The sequence below is a fragment of the Rhinatrema bivittatum genome, chromosome 3 (genome assembly GCF_901001135.1).
Source record: "Rhinatrema bivittatum chromosome 3, aRhiBiv1.1, whole genome shotgun sequence".
NCBI lineage: Eukaryota > Metazoa > Chordata > Amphibia > Gymnophiona > Rhinatrematidae > Rhinatrema > Rhinatrema bivittatum.
In genome coordinates, this window is record NC_042617.1 from 590,059,556 (window position 1) to 590,065,555 (window position 6,000).

Sequence of the window (6,000 nt, forward strand, 5' to 3'; positions counted from 1 at the left end):
GACGGATGATAGAACCCAGATATCATGTCCATTAAGAGGGCTGGTTAAACGATGCTATCACATAATTTTAATAGCAGTTTTATCGGGAGGTTGCATATAGGACAAAGAGTTTTTCTTGCAATGTCCTTATAGCCAACTTATTTATTTATTAAACATGTATAAACCACCTATCAGCATTTTTAAGAATATCAGTCATAATCAAATTCCAGATGCACTTAGTCGCAAGCCATAGTCGTCTAAGGCAGTGGTTCTCAACCGGTGTGTCGCCACACTTCCCGGTCCCCTGCTGACCCAGCTGCTCCCCCTTTTGAGCAAAATAGGTCCTGCGCCCGGGCTTAAAAGCAGCAGGACAGCTGGAATCAGAGGCACCAGCTTGCTCTCTTCTTCCTGCCCCCCCCCCCCCGCAGCACGGAAGAGGACGTGGTGATCAGTGGGTGCGTGTGCGGGAAGAAGAGACCATGCTAGTGCAGGCAGCGTCGGCCCGAAGAAAAGAAGAGAGGCACAGCCTGAAGAATGAGCAGCACGGCTCAGAGAAAAACAAAGAACGTCGTCAAACCACGTGGCCGATGGGACTCCTTGCTCCGCGAGGGCTGAAAATGAAGGAGGTTGCTGCTGCCTTTAGGGTTAGAAGTGGAGGAGGCTGCTGCTGTCGCTAGTTCGGGGGAGAGTGAGTGAATGAGCAAGCATGTGTGTTTGAGATCCTGTGTGTGTGTGTGTATGTGAATGAGAGAGCACGTACATTTGAAAGAGAGTATGTGTGTGATTGAGAGCTGTTTTAGGTGAGAGAGCATGTCAGTATGTGATTGAGAAAGAGAGAACATGTGTGTCTGTGTGTGATGGAGAGCTGGTTTAGGTGAGGGAGCATGTGAGTATGTGATTGAGAGCCTGTGTGTAAAATGAGAGAAAGAGAGAGAGCATGTTTGTAAGCATGTGAATGAGAGTCTGTGAGAGAAAAGGACAGCATGTATGTGTGCGATTGAAAGCCTGTATGGGCAAGCGTGAAAAGACAGACAGCATATGTGTAATTAAGAGCCTATATAAGTGAGAGAGACAAAGCATGTGTATATGTGAGTGATTGAGAGCCAGTGTGAGAGAGAGAGAGAGGAGAAAGTTCCAAGCAAACCACCCCTCCTCCTGCTAATTCAGAACAATCTCAGGGCACCTGGATATCAAACGTTCCCAGGTATGCAGAGCAAAAAATTGTTTGTATCCTTATTAATTTTCATTACTCGGTCTTTGTGTCTGCTATTTTGAATATTTTGTTGGTATCTAGAAATTTTTGATATGAGTTTTTAATTATTGGATATTCCATTCATCAGCTGTTCTTTTTCTTAGTATGGTTTTACTGCTACTGATTTTATATTTCTTGATTTGTTTTATAAGGATGGGTGATGTTTCTTTTTTTCCTTTGTTGCACTGCATACAGAGACCCTGGCTTGTTGCAGTTTCCAATTCAGTTTTTGTCTGCATGCTTCTAGTTATGTGTTTTGGTCTCTTTATTCTATGTTAGGTGAGGGTCAGCACATGTGATTCAGGTGAGGTTTTCTGCTGGCGTGTAGTTTCTGTATAGGGCTCTATAGCAGCCTGACTTGCTCCGTTTTCCTAATAGGAGATGGTGTCTTAAGGCCTGGTGTAATATTTTCAGTGTTGCCTTTTCTTAGGTAAGGTGGTTACTGTTTAAGTGCCGGAAATTGGTGCTGTTTTTGGTGTGGGATGTTTACTGTTTATGCAATTTCTGTTCAGACAGAATACGTATCTTTTTCTTGTGTCATTCTTAACAATAAAAATAATTACCAGACCTTTATTTTTTTTTTCCGTCGTAAATTGTAATGAGCAGTGTGTCATCCATGTGAGCGTGGCCTGTCAGGTGAGTCACGATGGGGAAAAGGTTGAGAACCACTGGTCTAAGGTATATTCAACGTATTCATTTAGGAAGAATTTGAATTTGTGTTGCAGATTTTTGGCCCTGATTTGCAGTGGGCCTCCAGCAGTTTTAGATTCTCTTGTAGCCTTTCTGCCATGGAGAAAAGAATGACCAAATCATCTGCATATAGCAGGTATTTGACTTTAGAGTCATTTAGTTTTAACCCTGGAGCTGAGGAGTTCTCTAGTACTGTGGGGAGGTCAATGATGTAGAGGGCGGGGCTCAGGTTACATCTGTCTCACTTCTTGCAGTTTGTAGCAGCTTAAAGTTAATAATCAATAAAATATGTAAATATTCTGAGGTGTTCTTTACATGTTTAATCAGTGCTTGTAAAGCAAAAATGCGGTGGCTCACTATCCCTATTTTATCAGCATACCCAGGAGGTGTTAAACTGCAATCCTGAAGGGCAGGATTGGAGAAAATTCCTTTTCACTCAATGCACAATAAAGCTCTGGAATTTGTTGCCAGAGGATGTGGTTAGTGCAGTTAGTATAGCTGTGTTTAAAAAAGGATTGGATAAGTTCTTGGAGGAGAAGTCCATTAACTGCTATTAATCAAATTTACTTAGCTAATAGCCACTGCTATTAATTGCATCAGTAGCATGGGATCTTCTTAGTGTTTGGGTAATTGCCAGGTTCTTGTGGCCTGGTTTGGCCTCTGTTGGAAACAGGATGCTGGGCTTGATGGACCCTTGGTCTGACCCAGTATGGCATGTTCTTATGCCAGAAACCAGTTTAGTTTTCAGGACATCTCTAATGATTATGCATGAGATATATTTGCATGCATTGTTGCCATCATCTGCACATCTCTCTCATGCATATTCATCAGGTATATTCTGAAAACCTGACTGGTAAGCATTATTTCAAGACTGCAGTTTGACAGCCCTAATATTGTATCTATTTTGGTGTCTAAAATGTTAGAGAACATTTACCTGCAGTTCCTTTCAACATTTCTGTAACAAAGATATATAAATTCAGGCAAGTAAATTACAAGCTATCTATACAATTCTACAGTACAAGATTTTAATTGATCTTCTATTATAAGATAATATAGCTTTGGGTACTTTTCACTTTGACTCTTAAATTTGTACTTTTTTAAAGAAAAGATATACTCAAGACAGATGAAACTGATCATCATAAACAAAAAAAGCAAGGTGGTAAAAAGTCATGTATATAGGTGGATTTTATGACCGTCACTGATCAGATTCTGCTGAGCAGGTGCAACGGGACTATGTTGCGCCCATCACACAGGCTGGATGAACCTGATTGGTACACTTTAAGGCAGAGCTTCCCAAACTGTGGGTCGGGACCCCAAATGGGGTCACAAATGCCTCAAAGGGCAGTCCTCTCCAGACATCACCAGCAGCAAAAGTAGTGGAGATCAGCATGGGATCTTTGAGCTGGCCTGCACTCACTCTCAGGTCCTGCAATGGTCCCGCCCTCGCTTGAGTTTCCACGTTAACAGAAAGCCATGAGTGAGGAGGGACTGGGGCCACTGCAGGGCCTGTGAGCTTTTACTGGCTCACATATCCTGTGCTGACTTTCATTACTAATGCTGCTGCCAGTGGCAGATCAGCATCAGGCATTGGACCAGCCATTGAGGAAGAGTGGGCAGAGTGTACACAGGACTGTGCAGGTTGTCACTTCTTCTCTATCCTCTCCCATCACTGAACTTACCTAAGAGAAAAATGTTGCCCCTGTCATCAGCCTGCCCTCTCTTCCCACTAGCTGTCACCCACTTATTGCCTATAGGAAAATGCTGCTGCGGATCCTAGTCAAGGGGATGTTTGGATGGGGGCTGTTGAAGGGAGGGATCAGATAGAGGAAGGGTTTGAGGGTTGGATCAGTGGGAGAGGGACTGGCTGTGGAAGGGGGGGGGGGATGCACGAGAGGAGCTAGGGTTGAGGGTATCAACTGGGCAGGTATGTGAGAAAAGAGAGAAGAAGGGATGACAGATAATCAATTAGGGTTACAAAAATGGCTTGGAGGATGTAAAAAGCTGGAGTGGGTGAGCGAGATGATAGGCTGGGAAGGGGAGAGGAACTGAGGGATGTAAGAGGGGATCAGCTGGAGGGACAGAGGTCGGGAGAGGGGATCAGCTGGAGAGGCAAAGGTTGAGAGAGGGGATCAGCTGGAGAGGCAAAGGTTGAGAGAGGGGATCAGCTGGAGAGGCAAAGGTCGAGAGAGGGGATCAGATGGAGAGGCAAAGGTCGAGAGAGGGGATCAGCTGGAGAGGCAAAGGTCGAGAGAGGGGATCAGATGGAGAGGCAAAGGTCGAGAGAGGGGATCAGATGGAGAGGCAGAGGTCGAGAGAGGGGATCAGATGGAGAGGCAAAGGTCGAGAGAGGGGATCAGATGGAGGGGCAGAGGTCGAGAGAGGGGATCAGCTGGAGGGGCAGAGGTCGAGAGAGGGGCAGAGGTCGAGAGAGGGGATCAGATGGAGGGGCAGAGGTCGAGAGAGGGGATCAGCTGGAGAGGCAAAGGTCGAGAGAGGGGATCAGATGGAGGGGCAGAGGTCGAGAGAGGGGATCAGCTGGAGGGGCAAAGGTCGAGAGAGGGGATCAGCTGGAGGGGCAGAGGTCGGGAGAGGGGATCAGCTGGAGGGGCAGAGGTCGGGAGAGGGGATCAGCTGGAGGGGCAGAGGTCGAGAGAGGGGATCAGCTGGAGGGGCAGAGGTCGGGAGAGGGGATCAGCTGGAGGGGCAGAGGTCGGGAGAGGGGATCAGATGGAGGGGCAGAGGTCGGGAGAGGGGATCAGATGGAGGGGCAGAGGTCGGGAGAGGGGATCAGATGGAGGGGCAGAGGTCGAGAGAGGGGATCAGGAGGAGGGGCAGAGGTCGGGAGAGGGGATCAGGAGGAGAGCATGAATGGTGAGTGGAGGGTTGGAGGCGAACTACACCCCCGTGAATTAGGTTTGGTTCTCCTCTGGGGTCCTGTGAATTTTCAAGTGCTAAAGTGGGGTCACACTGGCTAAAGGTTTGGGAAGCCCTGCTTTAAGGAAAGTCATCATCCTGCCTCCGGAGAGAGAGATCGGAACCACCATATAAGACGAGTTCAAAGGCACTAAAATTGTTAACAGAAAACCAAAAAAGTAGATAGTGGATATGGTACTTTTATTTGGTAAATACAGAGACTAACTTTAAGGCCCACTAAAGGTAATGAAAGGCTGACAAAGGTGATTTCTAACTCTGCAGGTTACCAAGTGAGCTTCTTATAGGCGCCTCACTGCCCCCCGAAGAAAAGCGAGATAATTCGTCCTTCTAGAGCGCTGTCCCAACGTTAGCACAAACCCGCTTACCACATGCGTTCCTGAACCACCGGTCCCTGCCCCTGAGCGCTTAGGATAACCTGCCCGGGGAGGAGGGGGGGGGGGCCCGCGCCGCCCGGGACCTCACCTGCGCCGGGGGCGGAGTCTCAGTGCCGGCGGGCGGCGGACGTTCGCCGGGATTCTCTCTCTCTCATTCCGCGTGCTCGGGCCACGCCCCCCCCGTGGCCCAACGCTGCTTCCCGTCACGTGCTGCTCGCGTCAGAGCAGCGCGCGCGCCTCGCTCCCTGTGGCTGTCTGCTTTCTGTGACGTCAGAACGGGGCCGCTCTCTTCCGTTAGAGGAGGAGAAGCTCACGTGCGGGGCAGGTTTTCCGCGTTTACCGATGCGGGGTGTCGCTGTCTGCATAGGCTGACGGCTCGCATGACTGGAATTAATGACGCGGCATCGACGACAGAAATGTGAAAGGTCCCAGGAGCTGTAGAATTGGCCCCGATGGAGTCTTTATTATTATTGGGGAAAAAAAACAAACAAACAACCCGGTCCCTGATTTGGCGGGTAATAGTTGAGGAATGGTCACTGCTGTCACACGTTTGGGTCAGGTGTGCCCCTGAGGCCATAGATTCAGTACTAGTCTCGCTTTTAAACGGGATGGAACAATTCCCCTATGAGGAAAGGATAAAGAGGTAGGGACTTTTTGGCCTGGAGAAGAGACGGCTGCGGGGGCGGGGGGGGGGATATAACAGAAGTCTATAAAATAATGAGTGCAGTGGGACTCTTTCTAGATGATACATTGAAAACTAATAAAATAATT

General features: G+C 48.0%; 1 protein-coding gene across 5 annotated transcripts in view; it reads right to left on the bottom strand.

Moving 5' to 3' along the window:
* Nucleotides 1–5,473, bottom strand: part of TFB1M (transcription factor B1, mitochondrial) — a 181,503-nt gene extending 176,030 nt beyond the window's left edge. For 3 of the 5 annotated variants that reach the window (XR_003855776.1, XM_029596709.1, XM_029596706.1), the window contains exon 1: nucleotides 5,318–5,471. The gene's annotated coding sequence lies outside the window, so the exon portion shown is untranslated. Of the gene's footprint in view, nucleotides 1–5,220 lie in introns of all 5 variants that reach the window. The other 2 variants (XM_029596710.1, XM_029596708.1) reach the window with 2 other exon arrangements.
* Between the last annotated feature and the right edge of the window lie 527 nt (nucleotides 5,474–6,000).